The 25702-nt window shown below is 48.6% G+C and overlaps 1 long non-coding RNA gene across 1 annotated transcript; it reads left to right on the forward strand.

Moving 5' to 3' along the window:
* The first annotated feature begins 1426 nt into the window (after positions 1-1426).
* Positions 1427-24510, forward strand: LOC141749497 (uncharacterized). The gene is made up of 3 exons (XR_012589370.1): positions 1427-1568; positions 8821-8978; positions 21723-24510. It is a non-coding gene; the product is annotated as an uncharacterized LOC141749497 (long non-coding RNA).
* The last annotated feature ends 1192 nt before the right edge of the window (positions 24511-25702 follow it).

The following is a 25702-nucleotide window of genomic DNA, read 5'->3' on the forward strand; positions in this document are numbered from 1 at the left end:
ACTCTTCATACCCCCTGTTCCTGATATTTTTAGGGAATTGAATTGCATTTTGTGTTGACAATAACAGACTATCTTTAGGTCTTCCGTGAACATCTATGAACAGCAAAAATAGGTTTGCTAATGTACTGTCAGCCAGAGGAAAATAAACTATTTGTAGCTCTTGTATTTGGAGGTGGATCTGGACCCCCCCCGTGGCACCTTTACTCTCTAATTTCCCGCTAGAAGTTGAGCAGCTGCTGGGGGGCAGAAAGGCACTTCTGCATGTGCTTACCTTCTGCTGGGAGCCCTGCTCCGCTCGTGGAATTGAAGCAGCCAGGCAGCTGGACTAAGTGATCGTTGTAGGTCCCTTCCAACGGAAAATATCCCATCCCATCCCATCCCATCCCATCCTAAATATTTTTGCCAGCTTATAGAGATTGGTGGGGGTGCAGGGCTGGGCTGAGCTGCCCTCCAGGCTCAGGGCACGGCTGAGCGAAGCCGTGGGTCGGTGATGGAGTGCCCTGCGGAGAGAGATCTTAACTAACAACAGCGAGAGCCCCTTCAGGTGCTGAAAACCCACCTTGATTTTTTTTTTTTTTATTTTTTTTTTGGGGAACAGGTTGGTGGTGCAGGCATTTGCTACGCTGTACAGGTGACTGTTGCTGATTGCAGCAGGTACCGGAGCGGTGGCTCCCAGCCAGAGCACTCCCGGTACGGCGGGGAGGCTGATTTCGATGCCGTGCAGGGAAGGCGCAGCCTGCGTGGCTGCAGAACATGGTGTAGCATGTATTCATCATGAAAGAGTATTCAGCAAAGGTGCCCTGGGAAATTCTCCTCAAACGGGGCTCCTCGCGCTTGCCCTCATGGGAGACCTGGCTTCTCACAGGGCTCTGGGTGCGAATGCTCTGGGATGATGGGTCCTGCCCGGCTTCGGTCCCCTCCAAGGAATGGAGGTACAGTCCACAGGCTGGTCACTTGCAGATGTTCATGGCCACAACACAACTGTAGCCACAGATTTGTTCAAAACTGGGAACAATCCAAAATCTAAAGATATTCGGATCAGCGAGCAGGCTTGAGTAAGTGCTCAAGAGTGTTCTAAAAGCAGAATAATTTGGATTCCATTTTTTAATAATTTAATCTCTCTCTCTCTATATATATATATACACACACAGAGTACTCAAAATCTTCCAAGATGGAGCACAGTATGAGATTTATTTCCCTCAGTTATTTTTTTCTAAATTCTTGCAAAGAGCCTTCTCTTACAATTTTGAGCTTTATTAAAAGAAAAATCCTAGGGGAAATGTGTACTATTCTTTATTAAACTGCATAGGACTTATTCCTAAGAGTTGATCGCACTCCTCCCACACGCACCTTCCCACATGTGAGGTAAATTAAGAATGTCACTATCTTTAATGCCAGAAGTATTCCCATCTTCCACTGCAAATATGCAGTGATGCATCTAGAATAGCACTGTCAGGGGAAGAAATCTTCACATGAACAGAATTTAGCTATTTGTGTTCCATTTCTACATGCACTTACTATTTTATCCACAGGGGATATTTACTTCAGTGGGATCATGTCGGCTGCAGGTAAATAGAGAAAGAAAACTCCTGTTTCTTTATGTCTGAATTTGTTCTGAGTCCTGCCCTTTGGCCAGTCTCTCCCTGCCAGCCAGCGCCCGGTTCGGAGCCTTGCAGAGCTGTAGGAGATGTGGACTGAAGGGCATTGCGCTTCCTAATGGCCTGGTGGGTGCTGGGTATGGGTGCCACGCGTGATGGTGGTGCTGAGCGTAGCCTCCGCCTCCTGGGTCTGAGCAAAACTGCTGGCGAAGTTTTGCTCAGGAATGTGGGGAAGCAGGCGAGAGCACAGACTTGAGAACTAATCTTGCGTCTGTGCTTCCGCCTCTGTGACTAATTGCTCTGAAATTTTGCGCATGTAATAGCTTTCGCTTTTCCTAATACCTCTTACTAGGTTAACGTTTAAAAAGGATGTATTTTCTTGTCGTTAAAGGCGCTAGATGCAAATGGGAAAGCAGATAGATATGCATGGCTTAATAATTAAAATAGAACTACAAATTTCAGGGAGTGCGGTCAGGCTCCAAAGAGTACCTGATCCCACATCCAATGCGCAGTACAGTAGCAAGAAATGCACCCGCTGCACCACTCCTCTATGGGAACATCCAAATTAGAAATTTCAAGGGCTGTTGAACACTCTGAATTTCCACCAAGGATCAGCACAAAGTTATTCGGCACAGGAGGTTCCGTAACTGTGATACATTGGGGAAGTTCATATTGTGCAATGGCCCTAAAACTCACCCTTCCTCCTCTGGTATGCAGAGATCCAGTACTAAGACATGTTTAATAGAAAGCAGGTAGGATACTAGCTGACTGGAGCAGGTTTTTTTGTCTCCTGCTGCCTTTTCATTATTCATCTTAGGATCATCTCCTTCGCTATTTATATTCAGCATAAATAATAATTAAACCAGGGGACAGAGGTGCGACGGTGTGAATGTGAAGAAAAACTCCCCGTCCCTGATGTGGTAAAGTTGCAAAGCCAGGCAGAGTCCTTAGTCTGAGGAAATGCGGTCCATTGCAAACGCTTGCTGGAGAGCAGGAAAGCATTAACATGCAAGCGCTACTCTTAAGTGGCTAAAATGTCATGATTAAAGTGCTCTTGCTGTGTGATCTTGGGCCTCTTGCCCTTTCTGTTCCTTAATTAATTTCCTCTATCATTTAAGTATTAATAAAAACAAATTACCTGCTTCATGGGAGGTGAGAGGTTTTATTCATTTATGTTTGCAAACAGCTTGGAGATCCGAGGATGGAAGGAAGAGGCTACGGAAGTGTGAAGCCTGTATGTAGTGCATGAATGATATATGACAAGGTTTTATTCCTTGGCAGTCTGATAATTTGGCATAGGAGTAAGTCTTTTTCCTTTTCTGCTGTCTAAGTTTCTTTTTCTGACATTGTCAAATGAGGCACAGCTTTTGCCTCTAGTGTAATATGTAAAAGAACGGGTGTACGATACTTTGATTTGGGACTGGTCAGTACCTTTGTTTCAGCCTTCTTTCTTTTGTGAGCATTTATGGAGAAGGGCATTGCTCGGTGGCTGTGGAGTCAGCTGCCAGCACGTCATCCATTTGAAACCGGTGCTGGGATTTAAAATTGGTACCGTGTCCCATCTTTATGGAATGAACATGGATTGATCTCCTGGACTGATGCTCTGCTTTCTGCTATTACCAATAGGGTGGCAGCTGCAGAGGTTATCGTCTGTGGACAGAGGTGTACAGAAAGGAAGTTTCCACGTAGGGATGTGAAGTTGTTTGTTCTCTGCTGTCACAACTTGCATCTTGCACTGGAATTCAGATTTTTAATGTCTTCCTCTGAAAACGAACTTGATCAAGGTCTTGCAGTCTAGCAAACCACCGTGCAGTTGCACTGGCCTGAGGCTGCCTATATGTTGTCGGTAGCTTTGTCGGTGGAGTCCAGCACAGGCTGATGCGTGCCTGTGGAAGGCAGAAATGTGCTACCAGTGGATGCTCTTGATGTCTTTTCTCCTGGTGAGTAACGCAAACAAACACGGCATTCCTTCCTACCTGTGCAATCCAGTCTCAGGGTGGCAGCAACATTAAAAGCCAGCATCTCTTCTCTTGTAATGTCTAATAGCAACGTCTAATTCTGGATTTTCAAAGCTGTTCGCCTTAAGGTTATCCTGTGATACGGAGGATGTTTGTGCACAGGCAGCGCCGCGAGAGCAGCTCAGTGTACTTCAGTATGCAGCGAGTTCCTTGGCTGGGGTTCCCCTTGGAGTTCCTCAGCAGGCACTAAGGATGTGTCATCCTTTGAGTCATCTCTGACTTTTAAAGCAGCTTTGCTCCATGAAAGCTGTTTTGGTTTTGACTCCAAAAACTTTACACAGAACACCGCGTTTCACAGTCCTTTGACGCAGATTTTTGCAGGGGGAGCAAGGAGGGGGTGAGAAGATGAGAGCTGCCTTTGGGACCACGCATGCCTTCACCCCTTATGTATGTCATGCCTTTTTCATCGGCAGCTTTCTTTGCGCCCCTTCCCAGTTTGCTTCTCCCAGGGATATTTAGAAAGGGTTGACGCCCTCTTGGGCTGAGCTGTGTGGGATGAGGAGCTTAAATGGGTGTTTGCAGTTTGTCTCTTTTAAATCCCTCCTCGAAGGATGTCTCCCGCCCCATCTCAAATCGAAGCTCAGGTGTCCTGTTCCCTTCTTTCTCTTGAATGCTCAGGGTTTGTGTTTCTCTTGTGCTTATGACCTAGATTCACACTGGGCCAGAAACCTTATGGGGCGGGAAGAAGGGGGAATTTCTGCCTTTGCAATGTGAGAGTGGCCCTGGCCCTCCCACAGCAGCCTCCCCTCATTTTGGGGGGCGATTTCCATGCTGCAAGGCGCCCTGTCAGCAGCTGGCATTGAAACCCTCCTGGAGGCTCCTGCTGACGTACAGCCCGACTCCCCACAGGCACTGGGACCTTGCCCTCCTCCCCTGAGCTCCTGGGGCCAGGTCCCCAGGCAGCCCAAAGTGGTGGGCTCCCGTCACCCAGCCCCTCAGAGCCGAGGTCTGGTTAATGGTGTGTGTAAAGCCCTCCCACTGACGAGGCCATCCGTGCTGTTCCAGAAATGTTGAGCTAATTGCACAAAAGGTGAAGCTCCGATTGATTCAGCAACGATTGATTCAGCCTCAGGCCCCACGCAGCAGAGCACAGCTCATGAAAACCAAAGATGAGGCGTGTGACTGCAGACCCTTAATCCAGCTAAAATACCGTGATGCCTGACCTCACTAGAAAAAAGCCACAAAACACATCTCCCTGGATTGTTCCCTGCTGTGTCCAGTGAAATACTGGGAGCTTGGCCAACCAGCCAGGTATTCCTCCCTCTCCTGCAGAGTGCCGTGGTTTCCCCTTGGCCTTGGAAACACTCATAGACCCAGAATGAACTCTTGTAAGCTCATGGGGAGGAAAACTTATGACTTACACTTTAATTAATACATAGATATAATGTGATCGTAGCCACAATAATAAAAGCTGATACAGGGCTTGTAGGGTGAGGGACTCAGGCAAACAAGCAAGGCACGTGTAGGGTCCTGCCAGGGGCCAGGAGAATTTGTAAGCTGATCGTCAAGTGTATCCCTTAGATACTAATTATATGGGGAAGTTAATGCACAGCCACTGCACAGCTGCAGGGCTGCCAGCCCATAGTCTGGGGTAGCCCTCAGCACGGCCCTCCCTCCCCCGGCCAGTCTGGACCATTTCAGAGCATAAGTTTAGGTTAAACCCAGAGTGGGATGGACTGTGCATGTGGCGGTGTCGTTGCCTTTGCTTTCAGCGCCTATCAGCTTCCCTAGTGCAGACACGTTTCCGCGTCTAACCACAGACAGCTCTTGCTCCAGGCCTGACTATGTGGATGCTGAGGTCGCTGCCCTGGTGTTTGAAATTCACGTATGGGGAAGGTGGAGGAGTACCGGCATTCCCATGCATGTGGCTTAGTTCTTTCCAGCGGAAGCCTGCAACGCATGGGTCATGGATGAAGAGGTCCTACAAGGTGGCTTGGTCTCTACAGAGGTACCTCTTCGGTGGAGGGAGCAGGGTGCTGTGTCCTGGCACCTTCTTCTTTCTGTCGCCCCTCTCAGTTCAGCACGGGTGGGTGGTCCAGGCAGCGCAGAACAAACTTCCCTTTCACGGCTGCACTGCAGGCAGGGCATCGCGGGGGGGGAACACGAGAGATTTGGTTGGCATTTGTGGACTGGGGATGACTAATGTTTCCCTGTCACTAACTCATCGGTGCCTGTATCAACCGGGAGCATCAGAGCAGCTTGGTGCGAACCGGCTGAGCGTCGTCAGCGATTTGTCGTGGTCATTAGCGCGGCGTGAGGCGCTGCGTCTGCAGGCTCCGGCTGGCGCGCGGCGCCGGGGGGTGCTGTCTGCAGGGCCTGCCGACCCCTCTGGGGCACCCGCGTGCGGCGGCTCCCATCTGTACCGTTCACTGTTAAATGTCAATATGAGCCTATTAAGAGAGAGGCCAGGGGAAGCGGGAATGGCAGCTCAGCGGGCAGTGACGGATCGTACGCTGGAGAATGATTGATTTAGTTATTTAGGGCTCCGTTCAGCAAAGATTCAGTTCCATGGGGCTTGGCCTTAGTACGAGTTGGGGAGATGAGGCTGTTTCGGCAGCAGAGGAAACCACCAGTACTTCAGGCCTTTCACAGCACGGCGCTTATGCTTTTGTTTAACCCATCGCACAGCGTTAGGGACAGCCCCACTGCCAGCAGGGAGACCTTTGCGCTGCCACCAGTCTCAGCCACCATGAGAGTTTCAGGTGCTGCGGGAGTTTTGGAAATGTAGATTTTGGGGGGGGTCTGGTCCCATCCCAAGCTTTGCGGCAGCAGCACTGGGCGCATGCAGCCCCTCGTTGCAGGGGATGCTCAGTTACTTTCCAGCTTTTGCTGAAACTGAAGGAAGGAGAGTCGCAGCGTTGGCTCTGTGAACAAGAAGGACCATCCTGGAGCAGCAAGGCCCTGGGTCAGGGTGGTTCTGGGGCCATTCTGCCAGTGACTGTAACCATCTTACTGATTTGGGAGACCTCTCTTGTGAAATGCCTGTTGGTGTGCCCCACCACTTACTGGAACAGACTCAAGCTGACGCTGCACCTTGCAAACCTCTGGTGTGATGTAGCCCAAACTCTATGCCCAGACTTTGCTATGCACCTTCCGGATCCAAAGCACGTGTCTTGCCGTGGTCCAACTTGGTAGGAATTGCCAGGCTTAATCAAACCAGTGATTCATCGGCTCTGGGAGCCCATCTCAGGGCGTGGGCAGCACCGGCTGCTTCCGAGGGAGGTGTGAAAGGGCCCTGACAAACAGCTATGCAATATCCCCCGGGAGGTGTCGCTTCCTGGCAGCAGTGTTTGGCCTGGAGCATCAGCCTCGTCTCAAGTGAAAATACAGCAAAGCACAGTCGTAGAACACAGAGACTGTAAGAAAAAGGTCTTCCTAATTAAAATGCTACCTGAGGAGGGCAGCCACTCTTCCTTACAGCTGCATGCGGCTTTCCTGCAAAAGAGCTGTCTCCCTCCGCCTCCGGACAGGTCGTTGGCTGACAGCAGCAGGTTTGATGGGGCTGCCTAGTTCTCCTGCATGTCTCCATTCTATCAGGACTCCCTTCAGGGGAGTCAGGAATTATTTCCTCTGTGCTCATTTACCACTAAACTTTCTGGGAGGGTTTCTTGGCTGCAGCCGCCAATCTGAATACCCTATCACTTGGCGGGGGTGGGGGAAATAAAAATCAAACATCTATTAAAAGTAGGCAAGTTGTTAATGGAGACAGATCAAGCGTGATGTGCATCACCTGAGGGCTGAGCACTCAGGAGAGAGACCAGGAGGAAGCACTCAGCTACTTGAGAGAAGGATGCAGAGACCTTCCCTGGAGGATGCTCTAGCTACCTGTGAGAGGTGTCTGCGGCTCTGCCTGGTGCCTGCTAACATCCATTCACTGGGCGGGTAGTACAGTAGAAAAATTAACGTGAATAAGTCAGAAAAGCTGGAAATTTAGGGTGTTATCTGCAAAACGCAGGTGGAAGAAATGCGTTCTCTCTTAAAGGCTTCCCACAGATTTAAGTCCCTGGTGTCTTCTCTCTTAATGCCAGTGCTTAAAAATAGGATGGGAGAAGGAATATAGCATTTTTGTTGGTGTTAGGCTGGCAGCTAGTTAGTGCTGGCTAGTTATTGTATAGGCCAAATAGCTCAGAAGAGATCTATTTTATGGATGTGCAAAATGTCTTGCTTCTCTCAGGAAGCAGGAAATTTGGGAATCTCTTGTCTTTTTTACTTCTTCGGAGGCACAGCCTTAGCTTAGGGTAATGAGTGTCTCGTACCTGTGCTTACCTGCCAGGTAACAGCAGGTCAACTGGGCTCCTGGCAGAGTTGGGGAGGCTTAAATAAGGACAAGCAAGTTCTCTAATGATCCCTGCTTCACTCCTGGAAGAGGCTCACCTAGGATAATGCTGTCTCCTGATGAGTGGCCACCATCATCCTTTATTTCCATATCCGCTTCTTGTACTTCTGTGATTAAGAGGGATTTAAGGCTGTTAGTGAAAGTCAGTGTGCTGTTTGGGAAAAGTTTGTTTCTGCGTTGTTCTTCGTTCCGGGTGCTGGTCTGAGCTCTGTGATGCTGAAACATCCAAACACCTTTTTTTTTTTTTTTTTTTTTTTAATGACGTTTATAAGTATGGCAGTTTGTAGTCCACATTACCGTTACCAAACCTGTATGCAGTTGTACTAGGATGCTCTCCCTTCTGCTCCCAATATCTAGGAGGTGAGGAGCAGAATGCAGGACCAGGCGGGGACCCGCCCTGCAATGTGTAAGGCAGTGCCGGAAGATGGACGTCAAGCTCTTCAGACCCACAGGCATCCCCTGTAACGGTGTGCCTCAAATACAAAGCTACGTATTTTAATCAAATGTTTGAGACCATCTGTGGGAAGGGTCTCTGCATTTGGTGGCTGCTTGGGTTTGCTGTCTCCTGGAGCCGAGTCTGCTCATCACCTATGAAGTGCCACGCTGTGGTGGCTGTTCTGAACGTGCTGCTGCTTTTGCCATGCATCTGATTTTATGTTGAAGAGTTACCGGTTTGGGGGAGTGGTGTGGCTGACTGGGTGGTTTTGTGACGGGCAGGGGAGCAGGAGGGCAGGCTGGGGTCTAGCAGTGGGAGTGCAGTGAGACAAGCCTGGGTTTGGACTCACTGGCTGAGCTGCGGGCTAGACCTTGCAGGGGTGAGTTAAAGGTAAGGGAAATGGTGACATGGGGACACTGCTGTCTCTTGCAGATTCCCGCCTCTTCCTCCACCAGCGTCTACTTGGTAAACTGTTTCTTCCAGTGTGGTACCTTCCTTAGTGTGATGAGGAACACTGTGGACTGAACTGCTCTTCTGTGCAAGCGTGCTCTCTGAAGCTCTCCGTGGAGCTCAGTGACCCAAGGAACTAGGTAACTGAAGAAGGCGGTGCTTCCCTGCAAAGCCATATGGTCCCCTCCCGTTGACACCTTTGGAGAGTTAGCTTGGTTTTCAGTTCAAATACATTTAGGAACGTCAGTCTGGTGAAACAGGGCTCCTCTTCTCAGCTATCTGCAAACCAGCTCTTTCTATCATGTCCTGCTGCTTTCACACCAAGTGCTGTGCTCATCAGCACAGGTTTGCTGCAGAGCACGAATCGCCATGGCTGTGGGAGAGGCCGGCAGAGCCCACTACTTGGTCCTTGCTTTCTCCACAGGCTCCTCAGGCCTGATCCAGACCAGCTGAGCTGCTCTTTTTACTGGTAGCATCAGTGGGTGCCCATTGTCTCCTGCTGGTGAGGCACTGGGGAGAGGTGGTGGGACCCCACTGGCACAAGCAACTGTTGGTGTTACCAACTCAGGGGTCCACAAAGTACATTTGCTGTGCCCCAAGAAAATATATCCCTCTTTCTGAAAACTATATGAGATGGAACAGCACTTTCTGTTTATGGTCCCTCTCACGAGGCTCTTTATTTATTTATCAGCTTGAGAGGAGCTCACCTGCTGGCAGCACCTTCCCTCTGAGCCATGGTCCATGCTGTCCCTCGCTGTGTGTGTTTTGCTTGCCGCTCAGCTGTTTTAAGGACCTGCTCACCAGTTAGGCTTTGGAGAGATTAGTAACGTCTCTTTTCCATACAATGTCCTTGACAAGCCAGAAATCCTCCCATTCAGTGTTTCGAGCAATTAAAATGATGACATGGCCATCAACCTCCACGCAACTAGCTGGCGAAAGTGCTCTGCGATGGAAACTCCGGTCCTCGGTGAGTGCATTTGTGTGTAGTTTGGCAGAGAACAGCCCTGCTGACTTCCCAGGCCAACACGGCTTTGTTACTCAAATACAAACATCTAAAACCGGCATTAAGCACTGCGAGCTGCGCCAAAGCCGACTGCTGCCATCGTATAATAAAACAGCATGTTCAGGTTTGCTATTCTAATTGGGCAGCCAGGAACCCCGGCGGACGGCAGAGCTTATTTATTGATTGCTCTTCAGATCAGAAACTGGACGGCACCACAGGGAGCTAGTAAAGGAGGAAAACCATTTTAAATACACTGTAAATGCTCCTTTGCAGGATTAATGAGCGGGAAACTGTAATGTGTGTTAACAGGATGCATAGAAAAGTAAAAGCTGGTAAACTTGCATGGCTTTTCCTTCCACAGGAGAATTCTGCTTCAGCAGAGATGGGGAAATACAGGCTATAATAAATGTTGCTTTATTGCTGGGGCCTTATAGTGGAAAATAATCTATTTTCTTACGCTGAAGTTCTGGCAAAATTGGAAATTGTAGAAATACGGGGGGAAAACACTAGGAAAAAAAAAAAGAATTCCCTCAGGGCTAGCTTGCAAAAAGGTGTGAAATGTGTGCTATGCTCTGTCTCCTGCAGAGATGGGGGGGATTCACCAAGCAAAAAAGCAAAATAGCTGAAGTTGTCCAGCAGGGACAGGTTCCCCAGCTCTGTAACGGCCACGGTGCCACGAAGCATCCCCCTGAGTCACCTCTCACCGTGTAACATGTTCCCATCCTTAGCAGCTGGTCTAGTTGGTGCGAAAGAGCAGAGCGGGTTGTGATCCCATTTATCGCTTTGCTGAGTGTTTGGATCTTCACCCAAAGGCTTTGCGTGGCCCTGGTGTACTTTCAAAATGCCTGGGAGGGGGGCTGAGACACTCATGCACAGATGTGCAATGAAAGTATAAAAGCCTGTGCTGTCGTTTTAGGAGCGTGTGCTGTTCCCATGGTTTGCCAAACTCTTGTAATTACCATAACACCTGCAGCTCTCCTGCAATTCAATCCTGGACGCTTTTTTCCTGCTTGATCAGCTCATTTCTAGCTGCCTGTCGTATGGGAGATGCCCTCTCCAGCACAGAGGTTATCGTTACTGAAGCAACTCCTGCGAGCAGGGTGGTCGGCAGGAGGGGAGGTGTGATTGATCCGTGCCTTCCTCAGGCATTTTGTGATCTTGGCCTGTCTTTTTTTTAATGTGATATCACCCCTTTGGCTTGGTTCCCCTTTGTGTTTGTCCACCTGACGCATCCAGTCTGAAATGTGAGCGGCTTGCGACAGGGGATGTTTTTCTTGTGTTTGCAAAGCCTGGAGATCTTGGGCTGTGATGTCCATAGGGGCCCGGGTAATCTCTGGTGGAGCTAGACCTGATCCGGAACTGTGGGACCATCACCAAGATCAGTGCATTAGATGCGTAGACTTCCGCAGCCTCAGCCACTTGCCACCCAGTGACTTTTAAGACTGGGTTGGCAGCGTGCTCTGGGAGACCTGTTGGTCCACCCACGCATGGGTGTCTCCTGGGCCCATCCGCCCGGGAAGCAGCTGCCCCAAAACCACGGTGTGCTCAGAGATGTTCTTTCAGAACACCTTGGCAGACTTGAGTGCAATGGGCCGGGCTGTCCCACAGGGCTCGAATGCTTTGGCTGTGACACGGCTGCTTCATTGCTGGAGGTTCAGCGCTGCTTGGGAGATCTCCACTCGTGCTTAGACTACCAAACGCTTTTGCAAGTGAGAGGGCTCTGTGTGTGTTATCCAGTCCTTCCTGGCGGAGGGTGAGTGACTTCTGGAGCACACAGAGGTTTGTGATGCAAGTACTCATTATCCACCCCAGTTTGTTACAAATGAATCATAAAAATAAACTTAATGAAACAAAGCACACAAAAGTAGATTGATATTTGACTTGGCTTGGCTTGATGTTTTCTTTTCTGATTTTTGAGGGGTTTTTTGTTTTGTGGTGGTTTTTTTTGGTTTTGGTTTGTGTTGGTTTTTTTTTTTTTGTCAGTTTGGCGAGTACTCTAGGTTTTTATCCAGCTTTGTTCCCTCCATGTCATCCCTTTAGAGGTTTTGACAGATCACACCAAATTAAGGAAGAACCATTCAAAATGAAGGACAAACAGCCAAACCAGAGGTAAAAGCAGAACAATCATATCAGGGTGTGTTCTTCATTTGACCAAGGTCTTTTGGATCCATTTGGGGCATCTTGACAAAGAAGTTTTAGTTTCTATAGTTGTGGATATTATTTTCAGGGGACCCCCTTCTGCAAAATGCTTTGCTGTAACTGAAGAAGTAAAGATTTGCATTCCTATGGGGTAACTTCATGTGATGGGTGGAAAAGGAAGCTAAAACTTGCAGAATAACTGTGGAAAAATGTCATGTCATGTCAAAGAGTATAGCCAAGTCCCAGGGCACATTTCGACTTGTTGGTTTTGGGAGGGACCTTTTTGTTAGCATCTGTCCTTGGCCTTCAGTGCCTCTGGCCGTGAAGAGCTATTCCCAGAAGGAATCACCTTAGCGGCAGTTTGTAATCTACGGAGCCTGACTTCTAGATTGTATTGTTTGTGGACTTCCATGGGCGCAGGTTGGGAGCAGGGAGGTGGCCTAAGGAGGATGTAAGAGAGACCTTATTTTTGATATTTTTTTTCTCCTCCCTTCTCACTAAAGAATTATAATGGTTTCTGTGTTGGAGGATGAACGGTGAAGATGGGACGTAACGGATGGTGGTGAGCAATGTCCCTGGCTGAGCTGAAGGCTGTCTCTGCCTTTGAGAGCAGCTGCCAGCATCTGTTTGCAGCAAATTTTAGGCCACCAGCTGTGGAAGACACTGACACAGAAGGGTCTCCTAGGGCACATTTAGAGCTTCCTCTGGTGCAGCCAAGCTTTTATTTTCCTTGTTGAGAAGCGTCCCGGGGGGCACAAGAGTGGTCTGTCTTACTGTGTGGAGAGAAGCACAAATAAAAGCACCCAGGAAAGGGAATGAAGGGTTATTTTCAGGTTGAGTCTGCACTAGCCAACAGTTTCATGTTCTCTTAAAAATCAAAACCTCACTGGAGTCAGTCCTCTGGCAGCAGAGAGCCTGCTTTGGGGAGGCTTTCATCTGGTTGCTTCAGCAAAACAAACATACTCAGGGCATATCTCCCTCTATGGGCAGGGTAACAAGCAAATAAAACCAATCAGCCCATCTCCAGGTGGCTTTTGATGCCTTTTAATGGCAACCTACCTGCCAGGAGCATCTCTGCCGCCCTGCAGAGAGCCGAAGTGCTGACCGACTGGTGCAGGCGCAGCCCTGCGCTAATGGTGGTGTGTGCCCGCCTGTCCTCCGGGCGGTACGATGGCGTGAAATAATGTAGTAATTCAGTTCGGCGGCGGTGCCGAGGGCTCTCAGCTTTCTTGAGGTTTCAGGAGGTCAGTACCATTCCGAAGCACTGACCGCCTTGGAAACCTGAGTGTTTGGAGGCCAAGCCCACCACCCTTGAAATGGGTGGCGAAGCCAGCATCAATGTCAGAGGACAAACGTGGTTATGTTTGCTGCTGACTTGGGTGCATTAGGGATCCAGGTGATAAAGGCTGGCTCAGCGTGTCCTACATGGCTATTTTGCAGGCAGAGCGTTGGTCTGGTGGAGCCAAACCTTGAGGGTCAAATCCTCCACAGACAGAAGCAGATGCAGTTGTTAGTGCTTTTGGAAAAGGCAGACCATTAATTATGAATGGAGCACGTGTACTTGCCTACTTCCAGGGGACAGGGAGCATAAGGCTGCCTGCCTTTATACAAGACGTGTACAGGCGCACAGTGAAATACAGCGATAGTTAAACGTTAATGTTCATGATGTGATTTTTGGCTGTCTTCCTGAATGACTGTTTGCAGATGCGAGATTTTTGTGGGGGTTTTTTGTGTTTGTTGTTTTTGTTTTTTAAAAAAAGACAAGTCTTGAAGAACAAAGAGCCTGAGAGCCCTCTGTGTGAGATCTTAACTCTCCTCATCGGAAAGGAGGAGGGAATCATTTAGAAACCAGCCAAATAAAACTCGGGTGCCAATGAAAACCAAAACAACCTTCCACTGACATTTGGAGCGGCCTCTCACTCCTGGAGAGGGAATGGCACCTGTGGAAGCCTTCCAATTCATGTATTTGAGAGTCATGTTTACTGGCATTGACCTAATGGCTCGGGTCATTGGGATTTCTTATAATTATAATGGGACTACGGTGATTCCTTCTCTGCGCACCATAGCAAAGCCGTGAGACTTCTGCACAGACTACAGTGTTCTTTGGCTGCAATACTGTGGTGATTTGATGGTTAATAGCAGCACCACCCATTTAGAGTTGCTCAAAGAAAAACAAAGCCTGGGCAATCAGTGAAATAAGGCTTTTACGTAGCCAGAGCAAGGCAATATTTTTTTTGCTATTTGATCACAAAAAATACACCAAAATATGTGGAAAGGTCAGATTGTTTTACTGCTCGGACAGTCGTTTGACCCCTTGTGAAGCAGCACTGGGGTCACATCATCCTGTTGTCTGAGGATGAGCAAGAAAAAATTTCGACAGGTGGCTGTGGCTGTAGGAGAGCAAGGCTGGGAAAATCCCGGCTCCTGGTGATGCTGCTGGAGCCCACGGAGGCTGTGCGTGCCCCGAGGAGGAGCCTGCGATGCTGTGCAGCATCCCGGCACGGAGACAGGGGGGGTCTCAGCATCCAGAGCTGGGGGTCAGATAGGGCTCAGAGTTGCTCAGCGCAGGATGTGGATGTACTGCCTGGACGAATTGGGGTTTTCTACTTGCTTTTGTGGAGATGGGAATCCTCCAGGCGGGATCATTAATTGTGGTTTAAGCAGAAAGTTAGTTTTCCAGAGCTTGGTTTTCTCAGTTCTTTTGCCCCCTGGTTTGGTGAGGCTGTGATTGATAGATCACTTAGGGAAAGACGTGGGGATGGTGTGCCTTTGCAGCCAGGTTTTCATCCTTCCTGTCTTTTTTGTATGTATGTGATATGTTTGTTTCTGATATTTTTTTTAATTATTTTACTTTGTATTGCTGCATTGATGTATTTATATCATTTTATAATCAGAAGTGCCTAGAGTACTAATTACTAGAAAACCACATAAGAAAATTGGGCTTTTCTGCCAACATTCCTATGCTAGTGTACCAAAAATAGTTGTATTTAAACATCACTAACTCTAAAATACATTTAAATTGGAACCATTGAAATTCACCTCTTATTTCTGTCAAAGGCTCCAAAACATGCTTTTTCTAAAATACAAAAAGTAACAGAAAAGGCTTCTAAAATGACATCTCTTAAAAAATAATCTGGATTTCAGCTGGAGGTTGGTAGAGATGCAGCAAACCTTTTAGTGACTGACCTAAGCAACCTTAAAAATCAGGTTTATAATGCTTGTATCAACAGATTGGCCATAGAAATTCAACTTCATTATCGTGGCAACTTGCTACGAATAAGTGGCGGCACAGTACTGAGAAGCTGAGGTTGTGCAATGGGCTGCCTTGAGAAGCTGTAGAAAGTGAGAACGTGGGCGCACGTAATCTGAAATGCATTACATTTCTGTGTGGAAAACCGGGGCGATTTATTAACATGCATTTCTAATCTGGACTCTTGCGTTCAGTCTGTCTTTTTAAGGATAAAGGACTTTTTGCTGAAGGTAGTCGCATGCTGCTGTGTGTTGCTTTGCTGCCAAATTGAACGGTTCCTCAGGAGAGCACTTGCCTCAGAGGCGAGACCAAAGCGATGCGCTGCAGTCCCCTGCCTGAGCTGGAAGTGGCTGGTGAGCACCCGGCGTGTGGAAACCACAGCCTGGCACGACAGGCTGTATGGTGGGTAGTTCATAGCCCTCCTTGGGAACGACAGGACTGGGACACGGAGGGGCCGTGCTCAGCCTCCATCCGTGAGCCGATGGCTTTTTTTCTGCTCTGCTCTTTTCTGAGCAGCAAAGCGGCAGAGAGGAGGGGCTGGGCACAGCCCTGGGCTGCCTGTAAGGCTGGGGGACATTTGATGAGATGCGTTATGTTTTCCAAATCATTCTTACTTCTCTGTGCATTTAATTCCCCTCTGTATTTGTATTTCAGACAGCAGCAGCTGACTACTGTCACTGTCTGACTCCCAAAGATCTCCAGTTCTGGACTGGCTATGCAGAAGAAGCCCCCAGTAGTGCACAGCAGTGATTTTTCCTGCGTGACCCCCCCTTCCCTCCCCAGACTTTAAACCCAGATGCTCTGGTGGAGTTCAGATGTCCCGCAGAGGTCCAACCTAAAAAGCTGAAGTGACAGAGAATCTGTCACATCCTCAGGTAAATTGTTCCAGTGGTTAATTAATTACTTTAACTGTTCTGCACCAAGAACAATTTTATTTCTCTGTAGAAATGCCTTTAGTTTCCAGCCACTGGATCTCAAGATGCTTTCCTCTGTCAGATTAAAAAGCCTCATCTTATTACTCCTCTCCCTGCGCAGGCACTTGCTGACCACTCTGAAGTCACCTCTTAACCTTCCCAGGGACAAACTAAATGGAATGAATGTCTCTAGTTCGCTGCTGTAAGGGAGGTTTATCAGCCTCCCATTCTTCTTGCTTCTGCCTGCTGAAACCCCTCCAATTTGTTCATGTCCGCTTTTCCATCCGGATGCAGCAGGGTTTTGTGCAGTCTTTCATGTCTTCTACCGTGGCTAAAGAGCTTCTGGCCACCTACTGATCCTTGCCCTGCTCTGGACATCCCAGGGCTTAATTTGTCCTCAGCTGCTGTCGTGTCCGGGTTCAGGCTGAGCCCTTAGTCCTGCTGCAGTGTCCTCATGAGAATGGGATGGGGAGCGTGGAAAGGCCAGCCCCAAGCTCAGGATCAGCCTGTCGTAGCCTGAGGGGCTTCTGTGCCTCTATTTTGGCATCTGTCCTGGCTACACAAGAAGAAATAGAAGGGCCTGAGACATGCTGCTGGGCTGGGAAGGGACGACAGGGGAGCTCGGCTGTGTTTGGAGTCTGCTCACACAAAAGTTCACCAGCTCCAAGTGAGTGTAATTGCGGAGACAAAGTGGGAGCAGCCTGGAAATCACCGGGACGGCATAACTTCCAGCCGAGGAGAAAGGGGCCTTTACGAGGTCTTGAACCAGTGTCCTTACACGCGTTGTGCTGCAGTGTGATGTGTGAGCGCTCAGCCACTCCACGGCCGGTTAGAAATGAGAAATTTCAAGGGCTATTGAGCACTCTGTGAATTTTCACAGTGGCTCAGCGCAAAGTTATTTAGCACAGGTGTTTTGGTAATTGTGATGCATTGGGAAAATTCACAGTGCTCAATGGCCCTCAAACTTCCACCTGCTTGGTGTGGTGGTTAAGTATTAGTGCAGTGGATTATAAGATAAAATATGCAGGAGCGACTTGCTGGCTGCAGGACTTTTTCTGGCACTGGTTATATTTCTTTGTTATTCTACGATCGGTTTGTTTATCTGTTGTATATTAGAAGGACGGAAAGTTGACTTCGGTGGCTTTAAAGCTGAGTGTTTTGCATCTAGTAAACCTCATGGGTCCACGTCCCCTCGCGGCCTGGGCCAGAGCACTGCGGAGAGGAACGGGGTCTCCAGACCACATCCCTGGCTGTGCTCAGTGGCATCTCCGGAGCTCCCCTTCTGAGGCTGTGTCGCGTCTGAAAATGCCCAGCTGTGAGGCCTGGGAAGGGGGAGAGGGAAGCAGAGGGACCTCTGCCCACTCTTCTCTGAATGTGTGCGACTGTAGAGGGCCCATGAGTCCTGGGTAGAGTTTTCTTCTAATTAGCACTTTCCAAGTCACCTCTGCTCCCACGCTGACTGCGCCAGGAGGGGCCCTTCGGGAAGGACGCTCTATCTGTCCTTTCATGCACAAATGAATTGATTAGGCGTCTTTGCAAGGATGCGATGTGGCCAAGTACAAAGAGTCAGAAGAAAGCTTTAATTTTACTTTTACTTCAGCCCTGACAGTGGAACGTCGTGGCAAACACAAACACTGAACTGATGACACGGGCCATTATTACAAAGTAATTAAATACAGAAAATACTGTTTTCTGCTATCTCCTAAGCTGAATTGTTGGACTGATCCTGCAAGCTTTACTGATTTTGCTGTGCTAAGGATGGGCAGCTAAAGAAAAAGGACCTGCGACAAAGTGGGATGGCTGAGCTTGTTGGCTGCTGCCATTTGTGGAGCAAGCTGATTTTTCATTTTTTACTTTTTGGTGCTGAATGGGTATTAGCAATGTGATTTCCCCCCTTCCCCAGATTTCCTCCCAGATAAACACATGTAGCTGAACGTGTAGCTGCCTGGCTTTGTTCCACCCAGTTCTCTCCATATATTCGCCCCAAGCCAGTTATCATGGGAATGAGCCCGCACACAACCACTGAATCGAAGTTTTCAAAGAAGGGAGAGTTCGGCATCTGAGAGCAAAAGGTGATAAACAAGAATGCACTGAAAATCCCAGATCCGCGCTGGGAAAGGGGAAGGGTGGTTGGATTGGCCGAGAGCCCATCGCTGTATTCACGCACAGAGGTGTAAGTGCAGGTGAGGAGGAGGAAAGCGGTGGTTGTGGTGGGGATGGGAATACTCAAATTGGGAGCTGCCAGTGTGTCCGTGTGCGGCTGCTGCACTGCGGGAGCTGTCTGTCACTGGGGGGTTGACAGGACCCCACCAGCCTAAAGGCAACCCAGCTTCATCCATGGGGGCTGGAAACCCCTCGGTGGGGCTGGGGAAGTTCAGACCAGAGTTTCTTTTCCATTTGTGGCCCCTGGTCCCCTGCCACAAGCTCCTCCACAGCCCTGCTGACCCGAGTGGGACAGCAGTGATGCTTTTTGGCCCTCAGCTCCCGCAGCTGGAGAACAGCATTTCTGCTTTTTCCTTTCTCCCCACTGCATTTAGACACCGACCTTCTAATAGCGACCAGCCGCCTCCTCCACGCTGGGACACAAGCGTGTCCCCTGCGAATCCTGGCGAGGCTGCGGGTTGCCTCGCTGCGTGTCGTGCTGCAGGTTTTTGGCAGGGCAAAGTGCTGACTCCACGGCGTGTTTGGCTCTTGCAGGCACAGGTGGGACGTCGGCGATGAAAAAACAAAACCAAAACAGTCAAGGTTTGTCATCAGCACAATGCACCCACCTGCAAGCATCTCCAGAAGATGAAAAGCCAGTGCATGACTAAAGGGTCCTGCCATGAAATGCAAGTAAAATTCATGGGTGGATTTTATTTTGAGCTTATTGAAACATTTCAGAATTCCCAATTCTGGCAAAATTTCAAATGGAAGTATCAGATGTCTCCTCCTCATTTCACTTTCTCCTCAGTCTCCTCTCTCCCTCTCACACCATGGTTTTTGGTGTTATTAGCATGTAAATTAGTCTCATTTATAGAAAGTAACATCTTGACACGTTGACAAGTGTTGTATATAACAAGAGTTTGGGCTGGGAGGCGTTTCTGTTTCCACAACTGCTATTGTTCCCTGGGATGGAAGCGTAGCCGTGCACAGCGGTGGTCCGGGTGCTCACGCTGCATTTAGCCCCAGTTCACTTGGAAATACACAGCTGGGACAACGTGCTGGGTGCAGTCATCAGGGTCTGTGCAGGGTCTCTCCAGGTCCTACCAAAGCCAGCAGACGATTTGCTTTGTTGCTGCTACTGGGATCAGGTTTGGACCTGTGTGTTGCATAGCAACCCTAAATTATTATAAGAACCCTCAAAAGGGTATTAATGCTACTCATGAATAAATACAGTTTGTCTCATGCCTGTTTATGAATTGTTTTTATGCCGTTCCCCAGCCGAGTGAAGGCTTTCATCTTCCCAAACAATGAAATCCAAGTTACTGCCAGAAGACTGGTAGCTCTCGCTCAGCGGCACAGCGGCTGCAATTAGTCTTTTCCAGTGCGTTCTTTTTGGATTTCATTTTAAGGGGGACTCTACTTCAACTTGCTGCTTGTTACTCACGGCTGACCAGGGTCAGGTCCCACTAGTGAAATGGGTTTCCTGGTGAGCGTTAGGAGAGGTCGAGTTTCAGGTGTGGGTGCTTCCTGCGTGGCACCTTGTTCCCAGGTAGAAAGCGCTTACAGCTCGTCTGTCTTCTCTTCTAGGAAAAATCACCCCTGAAAGCAAGGAATATATTTTGCCTTTTTCTCCTACTCTTTGAAAGCTGTCGGTACTAATTTAATTAGTTGGTGCATAATCACAGTTTATCATTTCCAAGTCTAATGTATTATAATGTTGTTTATACTGATTTGATGATTAAAGGCCTTGTCAGAGTCTTTGTTTCTTTTCAAAAAGAAAATGTATTTATCACCCTTAAAAAAAAAAAAAAGCCTTTGTTGTTATGCAAATGACAAACGCCAGATTAAGGAGGTTTATTTTACCTGAGCAGATATTTACAATAATTTTCTGTACTCTTGCTGTCATTTTTATTGTCTACGGTGCCCTTGTCTTGCTCTGCAAGATACCTCCTCACCACGACCAGCTCTGCCCAGCCTTGGCCCACGCTCACGTCCACCCGCACCCTCTTCTCCTTTACCTGTGAGCCCCATCCACCCTCAAAAGGCCCTCCCCGGCCCTGTGCCTGCCCACAGCGGGTCTTGCGGACCTTCTGCAGCATGAGCCTCTTGCACAGGGCGGTTTCTCAGAGATACTCCCAGTCCTGGGGTCCAGCTGCAGGTCCTCAGGATGGCCGGTGCAGGCACTGGAGTGGCTGTAGGACTCGCTGTCAGCTGGGGAGCCCATGCCTGGGGGGAAATTACAGTGTGTCCAGGGGCAAAAAGCCCGCTTGGGAGGTTGAGGGAGCTCCTTGCCTGTGCTTTGCTGATTCAGACAGTGTTGGTGGGTATGACCCGGCCCGGCAGAGAGGGGCCCCTGTCCTCGAGTGGATGGGTCTTCCCCCAGTGCCCTTCCCACGGAGCCGCCACCAGGATTTTACCAAATCCCACTCTGTTTCCCCATTCTCCCTGCATGAAGGAACGTCACTTTGCAGCAGCGTTGGACTGAAGATCCAGTCAGGTGAGTAAATGGGAGAAGGCTCCTCGTCTCGGAGCAGGATACTGTATAACCCCTTCTGCTTTGGGGATCACTGTGTTCTGCTTTATTTTGGATGCATAAATACGTGATGGCCATGGCTGCAGGCTGCGTTTCCAGTCCTTGAAGAAAGCAATATGTTTCTTTCTCCCTCCTGCTTGGAGCCTTAGCTGCAGTTTTCTGCAGCTGGGTGAATGACCGTGTTTGTGTCTGTCATCAATTCCACAGTCTGTTATTTAAATTACAAAGCTCATTCTTTGCATCAGTGTATGCACAGCAAGTTAGCAATCTATGCATAAAGTCCCAGCAGGCGATGATTGTCTCCTAAGGAAGGCAGAAGTAAAGACAGCCCACTGGATTGACAGAAATATCGCTGAATTCAGATGCGTTCCTGGAACAATTGGTTTTCTTTCGAAGAAAGTTGCCGTTAACACTGTTGCGACTGAGCATAGGTGAGCAGGGTGTTGAAATTAGGCTGCCAGCGTAATTACGTGGTGTAAACAACCCCCAGTGTCATCAGCTTGTTTATGACCTCAGTAAAAACAAACCCCAGACCTGAACAATTATGCTAATTCTGCTTTGATTTACAGCAATGATAACCGGCAAATGCGCTGCCGGCGCTGCCTGATGTGTGTGCCAGAGGAGCAGGCAGGGATCTCATGGGGCTTTCAGCAATGTTTTTCCTTAATGGTTCATTAAGGTTTGGGTTCTAGTTAGCATCATTCCCCCTTTGGGCATCTCCTCTGGCAGCGGGTATGGGCGATGTGAGCCCACCGACTCGTCTTCATTACTGGGGGGCGAATGTGGGTGTGGGGAGCTGCACCCCATGAAATGGGGTATCAGTGATCCGGGCGAGCTGGCAAAGGAGACAGGAAAAATAATGGGGTTTGTTTATTATTTTATTTTTTTCTTTAATTGCAGACCATAGTAGGGCTGCTCTCTCCTTGGCCTGGGCAGTCAGGGAGGCAGAAGAGACTGTTTCAGCCCTGGTTTGCCTCTGCGGTGTGGTCTCTCCAGGACACTGGCAGCAGGTACTGCAGTCTCTCAAATGTGCAAGACTGAGCTGTGCTGGCCCTTCCTCAAACCCTGGAGCCGCTCCGAGAGCGATGCCCTGCCGCACCAACGCCTGCTGGGGCCAGCGGAGCTGGTCCTCTTGGTCCTGTGGAGACAGCGAGAGCACCTTCTGTTCTCCAAAGGTACTGAGCCACTTGGATTTTTTTGAGTTTGTTGTGGATGAAAAGTCTATTTTCACACAGATCTCTGGTTAAACTTTCAGTGCATAAAAAAAAAGGAGCTAGAATTTAAAAGTAACCGAGCCTTCCCAGACCATTTCCAGATATCCTTGCAAGGGAAAATTTCAGGGTCTTGCTGTTTGGCTGGCAGGGACAGAGGAGGGTGTACGTACGTGTGTGTGTGTGTGTGTGTGTTTGTGTCTATTTTATATCTATACACACATGGGCAGGAGGGATGCCATGGAGGCTCAGAGCTCTTTCTGTGCGCCCCAGCCGGGCTGGCCGAGGCAGGCAGCACGGGGCTCCTACACGTGGCAGGCTGGGGACCCCGGCGGTGTCACCTCCTCGGGGCACTCCGGGTAAAGCCTCCGCGGCTGCAGGCACCCTTGAGCAGTGCTCGTTTGGCAGCGCTGCCCCAACCGGAGTTCATGGCCGCTGACCTCCACCAGGTTTGGATGTAATCGGTCTTGCTCAAATAAATGGGAGGAAGCGGCTCCCGCCCCGTGGAGCCCACAGATGATGGGGGGCATCATCCCCCGGCCACGCTGCTGCAGCAGCTGAGCCCGCTTGCCCGTCTCCCCATGCCGGGTAGTGCCGAGCATGTGGATGAGCCCCCGTAATATTCCGTGAGTAATTTTAACCCGTGGGTACAATTTCTGGGTCCCTGGTAATGGTCTTTCTTCTTGCAGCAAAGCAAGCAGGGAAAGGTACCCTTCACTCTCAGGCTTTAAAGTCACCTTTTTTTTTTCTTTTTTCTTTTTTCCTTTGACATAAGGATAAAAATCACAAAAATGAATGTGATAGCTTTTGTTGTTTGGGGTTTTATAATGCAATATATTTTGGCTAGTGTGAAAGTTAACATTTGCGGGATGTAGCGCCTGCATGATTCACCAATAGTGATAGGGTTACAATGGCACGTCTTAGTCTAATGAGTTTAAGCACAAACTGTTATTATTTCCAAATAAAAACGTGCTATTAAGTGCTATCAAACGTCTAAAGAAATTACAAAAACACTGGATGAAAAACATTATGAAAGGCTGAACTCTCACCTGGGAAGCGGCACACAACGCAAATCAATAGAACTGCATTTCTTTACTACTTTATTGACTCACAAACATGCAGCTTGTGAGAGCCCTTCAGGATCCTCCCCCCTTCACAACTCTGTTTTATTTCCAAATACCACTAAAGGAACGGTTTTTTTCCTCGAGATAATTGCCTAACTTCCTTCTGTTTCACACTCAAAAAGCACCCGTGCAAGTCCATAGACCGCAGAGCATGTTTAGCTATCTCTTACCCTTCGCTAATGATGTTCAGTAGATCAATCAGGGAGAGAGAGTAATTTCTTTTTTTTTTTTTTTCCCTCTTATAGAGGATCTTGATCTTTCTCTGAGGGGAATGACCTTGACTTGGAAATGCAGCTAAACTGGGAAAGCTGTTTTGCTATTCAAACTGAATTTAGACTAGCTAAATAAATAGAAAGCAAAAGAACAAGTCTTCTCCGTTAAATAAATGTAAGATATTAAGACCTGGCTTTGTAATGATTATGGTCTAATACGCAGCTTGCTGAGAGGCGGTATTTTTTTCTTTTTTGCCTGTGTCTCTAACCTTGAATGTTCCATTCATCTCTGTGGAAATGCTTCCTTTTTGCTATACATTTTGTGCACACAAAGAACAATTTAAAACGTACATGGCATGGTCAATCAGAGATACCTAACTGGCTCTTTAGAAAACATGAATTGTGCTTTTTTTTTTTCTTTTTTAATACAAACACAAAACAAGTCAGTGGCACCACATTAATCATTCAAGCCGATTGGAAAGCCTCCAAGCACCAGCTGAGTTTAAAATAAAAATAAAAAAACAAACAAACAAAAAACCAAATGAAAACCCCACACACTTTGATAAGAACCAACTGGGAATGAGATTTTCCACCCCCGCCCCCCAAGTTTCAAAAAGAACAACAACAAAAAAAACAATCCGAAGAACTGGCAAGAAAACAAATTGAACTATCATGGCCGGTTGTAAGGGCCATGCTTTGGCTCTGGAGAAACGATTCATAAATATTCATTAGCCTGGGGAAACATGAAAAACAGGATTAGACTTATTCATGGGAGTTCATCTTTAGGGTCAGTGCTAGGGTGAGAGAGCCAAGACAGGCAAATTGCAGTTTTATAACGTATTTCCTGGGATAGACAAGATCTGCAGTCCTCTCTCTTAAAAACAAAAGAAAAGAAAACCTCAAAAGACAACAAAAAAGCATTTTCATTTCTTTATACAGCAGCGATGCTGTCTCAGCTCAGGCCTGACCCACGGGTGATGTACCCCGCGTCCCCAGGCACCGTGCCATGGGGCAGCGATGGCTCTGGCTGTGTGTCCCCCGGGCTCTGTGTGGCATGTCCCCGCAGACCGTGGCACCGCTCCCATGCTGCGTTTGCCGCATCTGGAGTTGCCTTGGCCCGTTCACCCCCGGGATGCCTGAGGGTCCCCTGCGCTCCTCGGCACTCAGTGCTGAGAGCCACATCCAGGCAGCTCCGTGCTGGTGGGGGTTTAGCATCCGTAGCACGACGTAGCCCTGTGCAGCAACAGGGGTGTTACTGTAGGAAAATATCCTGTGGTTTTGCACCTGGCAGCGTTGCTCCTGAAGTCCTTCCATGCAAAGTCGGTGCACAGCGGAGAGCTAGTGAGCTCAAAAGGCAGATGGGATGGGAAGAGTCCACGATGCTTCCAGGAATCACCCCCAACTTACCAGGGGAAAAGAAAAGGACTGTGACCTCTGGCAAGATGGCCAGGAGCATGAAGACATCCATATGTCACCTATCCGCTACAGGCTGAGATGAAGAGAAGTGGGTCTCAGGGAAATGCAGCCGGGTCCAGATGATAACTCAGTATTGCAGGACTTGGAGTCCTTCCTCTGCTTCCAGGGGAATGGCTGTTCCTCTGTTTACTCCTGCATCCCTTGGTTGCCTGTTTAGAAGGTGACATTGGTATTGCCTGTTGCCAAATGTATGTGTAATTTCTTAGCGTGATTGCTCTCCACTGCTGGGATGGATGGCTGTGTGCTGCAATGAGACACAGAGCGGTGCTAGCAGCAGAACTGTGTGATCTCTGAGTGAGCCCCTGTGCTCATATTAAAGGAAAAATACGGCACGAGCATATGCAACATGCATTAGGAAATCCAGCAGCCTGATGACAACTAGAACCAACTGAAAAATCAGATTTCCACTTATCCACCCTCCGCAGCACACAAAAGTTAATCGTTCTCTATTGCCACTACAGTGTGTGGATAAGTGATTTTAGTGACTTTATCCATCATCAGTTCAGGACAGATGCACCATTTGTGATTCCTACGCTTGCGCAAAGGGATAGGATCCTCACAATCTGGTAACTGGGACAAGATGTTGGCGCCTCACTGCCCCTGCAGGTGCGCACTGGGACTGGGAAATGCAATATACTTTGCGAAGTGTGCATGGGGAAGCACTTCCAAAGAGTCTTGCCAGAAATTACAGAGGTTTTGTAGGCAAATCGGGCGAGGATTAAACTGAATTTAGGAAAACAATAGCTATAAATATGTTCTGCTTTGCTATAAGCAACAAAACCATAGAAGTAAATTGGTTAGGCTGCAGGATCCAGCTGTTAAATATCAGCTTTCCCAGCACCAGTGGGAAACGCTTT

Source organism: Larus michahellis, chromosome 10 (assembly GCF_964199755.1).
Source record: "Larus michahellis chromosome 10, bLarMic1.1, whole genome shotgun sequence".
NCBI classification, from domain to species: domain Eukaryota; kingdom Metazoa; phylum Chordata; class Aves; order Charadriiformes; family Laridae; genus Larus; species Larus michahellis.